We start from the raw sequence: 3,871 nt of genomic DNA on the forward strand, positions 1-3,871 counted from the left end.
AGAGGCTCATACATCAAATGTATTCTTCAGAGTGCAGTGAAACATGCCAGCTGTGCAGGGTTTGTTTTTTACCCTGGTGTCCCCTGAGGCCGTGTCTGTGAGAAGCGTGAGTTGGACTCGATTCCTGGCCTTTCGTGTAAAATCAGACGTGGTACCTAAAGAATGAGGTCATTTTTGGGCCTGCAGAGGATGACAAACTTCATTCCTCTGCTTCTTTTCTTCCCACAGTTCTCAGCTGGTCTTCCCATAACCTCAGCACATTTCCCATAACCCCGCGGGAGCCAGCAGCTGTATCTGGCCGGAGCCCCTGGTGTGAAACGCTACACCCTACACACTGCTCTCTGATATTTCAGCCGTCACCTCTCATGGCTGCCTGACCCACAGTACACTCAGAGCTCACAACTCTGCGTGCTAGAGTTACGTACATGGTGATGTACACCCCACGCTTGCTCACACAAACACAAGGACACACAAACACCTATACAAAACAAACATTCTCTCTCCCTCTCTACAACACACATGCACACACACACGCACATACACAAACACACACACACACACTCACACACACACACACACACACACACACACACACACACACACACAGCTCATTTTACAGGCACATACAAATGGACATGAAATTCATTTCTCTTTGAAAAAGAAAAATGTCCAAATCATTCTTAATCAAAGTCTCGATCTTCAGTAATATCCGTTGAAATCGGGGAGAGCATCCACAAGCAGAGAGAATAAAAAGAGAGGCTCAAAGAAGAGGGGATGAAAGAAAGAAAAGAGAGACTCGGAGAAATAGACAGGGAGGATAGATTGGTTCTCCATACAGAGAAAGAGAGCGCGAGAGAAAGAGAGTATGACAGATAGGGTCGCTTCAGCCAGAGTTGTCGGCAGCTGTGTGTATGCGTATGTGTTACACATGGGTGTGCAAGTGTCTATGTATGTGTGCCACGTTTGTGTGACTGTGTGTTATGTGTGTGTGTGTGTGTGTGTGTGTGTGTGTGTGTGTGTGTGTGTGTGTGTGTGTGTGTGTGTGTGTGTGTGCGCGCGCGCGCATGCGTTTGTGTGTGTGCGTGTGTCTGTCTCAGGTGCTGGGGACCCTTCAAAAGGAGCATGGGTATTTTTAGTGCCACTGAATTGGGTCTGGGACAGCGTGCCCCACTGGCTCCCAGCACACGGGCATCTAAAGCATGCTCCTGCTTCACCATGTGTCTCTTCCTCAACGCCTGCACCACACACTCACAAACGGAAGTCTCCCTCTCTCCAGAACATTCTCTGAAGAAGCATCATGGCCTTCCAGAAGATTCTCTCCGAAATCATCAGGGTCTTGCAACTGCAGCAAAAGCAGTAGCTGTATGATGATTCAGTTTTTTGGGGCTGAATATTTACCCTGAACACACAGTGAAAAGTAAAACGCGTGGTGGCTTACTCTCAGGGGAGGAGAGGGAGAGGGAATATCAATCGCATGGTAATTTCTTTCACCAGTTCTCATCAAGGCGTTCCACTCTGTGGCTCCTGCGCTAGTTTGAACTCAGAGTTGCACGCTATGAATCATCTGACATTTTGCGTCTTGTGGCAAACCATGGTAACAAAGATGGTTGGAGTGTAGGGAGGGAGGAAGGGAGGGATGGAGGGATGAGGACAGAGAGATGATGAAGTATAAAGAGAGAGTGAGAGGGATTTTCATCTGTCTCATATGCAAACTCTGCACCACAAAAACACATGCGAATATACACTCTACCGTTACTGGGCTTCTTTTTGTTCCATTCTGTTGGCATCATTACGGTCAGACACCAGACACTGTGTACTAATGCTGTAACAGGGCCACCCATCATCCTTTTTTGATGTTACAGTAATACGCCAATCACCACAGTACAACTGGACATTCCAGTCCCCTCGTCCCATGCTTAACCCTTAGACACATCCAGAACTTGTCCTCTTGATAATTGTAACTTGTTTTATATATGCGAGTTTTACTTTGTTGTTTGACTAAATTCAGGACTGTAAAAACGTTAAGTTTTTCTAATGTTTCTGCCATGTCAAACTAATAAAATGAAATCTGAAATCTGAAATCTGAAATCTGAATCGGATTATCTCCAGAGCCAGCAGCAGTATGGGGATCTGCATTGATACCCAAGCAAGCGTTTTAACATGAGCTCCAGAGTCTTACTGTCAGTAGGAACAGTGGCAATTATGCAGTGTGTCAAACCAAACACATTACACGCTCATGACAGAGACTCTATTATTTTCAAGCAGTCTCATTGTGTTACTTTCACTTGACACCTTGTGTGTTTTGTGTGTCCTTCATAGCAGGGAATGCCTTCTCATCTCTAGAGCAGTGAAAAAAGACACCAAACTACTGACACTCTCCCTTTTGGTAAGCAAACCTTGTGGTGTGTGTGTGTGTGTGTGTGTGTGTGTGTGTGTGTGTGTGTGTGTGTGTGTGTGTGTGTGTGTGTGTGTGTGTATGTGTGTGTGTGTGTGTGTGTTTCCGGGCATATGAATACCTGGACATTCACACACTCTCCACACCACTGCAGAGAGAAAGGGAGAGAGAGAGAGAGAAGTAAATATGAAGTGAAGCAACTCATTATTTGAGTCAGCTCTTCTTTTCTTGCATTTCCCAAAGCAAAATGCAGTGCTGGCTGAGATGTCTAGACACATTTTTATTCTATTCTTAATGCAAGAAATTTCAGCAACACATCCACAGATTTGGTTTGAGAGGAAATGAATTCATTTTATTACATGATAAACAAAAATGAATAAATAGACAAATAACAGTTTACACAAAACCCAACACAAGAGTTATTACAAGAACTACTGAAGCAATAAAAGTAAAATTGTTACAGCTAATTAGCATACACAGATGATAAATAAACTTTTGGTCTGATTTCATGAAACTGCGACTGTCTTTTGAAAGTCTGCAGTTTGTGAGTGAGTTTTGCTGGGTCTGAAAACGTGCACTTCAGCAAGACGGAAGAACTGACACATGTTCATCCTGAGTACCTCAACTTTCCTCTCACCAAACACAACTGTGCCAGAATGTCTTAAACACCACAAGGATCTTTAATGAACTGCAGTACACTAGACTATAAAGACATTTCTTTTAGAGGTTAGGGACACAGCTTAAAGCAGTTAAGTATATATACTCTTTTGGTCCCGAGAGGGAAATTTGGTCTCTGCATTTATCCCAATCCGTGAATTAGTGAAACACACTCAGCACACAGTGAACACACAGTGAGGTAAAGCACACACTAATCCCGACGCAGTAAATTGCCTGCTACAGCGGCGCTCGGGGAGTAGTGAGGGGTTAGGTGCCTTGCTCAAGGGCACTTCAGCTGTTCCTACTGGTCGGGGTTCTAACTGGCAACCCTCCGGATACAAGTCCAAAACCCTAACCTGTAGGCCACGGCTGAAGACAAAACAGCAGCTTGACAGAAGCACCTACAAGGTGAAGAAACTGGGTGTGAGTAAGGTAGAGTAGCCCGTACTGTGAGGACAGCAACAGGACTGCCCCTGTCTTTGAGACACATCACCACAGGGACAGATACCAGTTACTGACCACAAGGCACAGAAACAGAGGCAGAGGCACTGAGGCAGAGAGAGAGAAAGAGAGAGAGAGAGAGAGAGTGAGATAGACAGAGAGAGAGAGAGAGAGACAGACAGACAGAGAGAGAGACAGACAGAGAGAGAGAGAGGGCTGGGGTAAGCAAAAAATAGACAGAGAGAACTTTCACCATAGATTACAATGACCGCACTGAACAATGGCAGAGATCCCACACAGTCCATAATTAAATGTCTCTCCTACTCTCCACTGTAGTATGCTGCCTAGAGATATGAAACTACTGTTTATAAATGGTGG

The 3,871-nt window shown here is 45.0% G+C and overlaps 1 long non-coding RNA gene across 1 annotated transcript in view; it reads left to right on the forward strand.

The window, feature by feature from the left end:
• The first annotated feature begins 2,317 nt into the window (after window positions 1-2,317).
• Window positions 2,318-3,871, forward strand: part of LOC121708978 — a 5,524-nt gene continuing 3,970 nt past the window's right edge. The window contains exon 1 of the long non-coding RNA XR_006031810.1: window positions 2,318-2,386. This is a non-coding gene — a long non-coding RNA (uncharacterized LOC121708978). The remainder of the gene's footprint in view (window positions 2,387-3,871) is intronic.

Source organism: Alosa sapidissima, chromosome 5, assembly GCF_018492685.1.
Source record: "Alosa sapidissima isolate fAloSap1 chromosome 5, fAloSap1.pri, whole genome shotgun sequence".
Lineage (NCBI taxonomy): Eukaryota > Metazoa > Chordata > Actinopteri > Clupeiformes > Clupeidae > Alosa > Alosa sapidissima.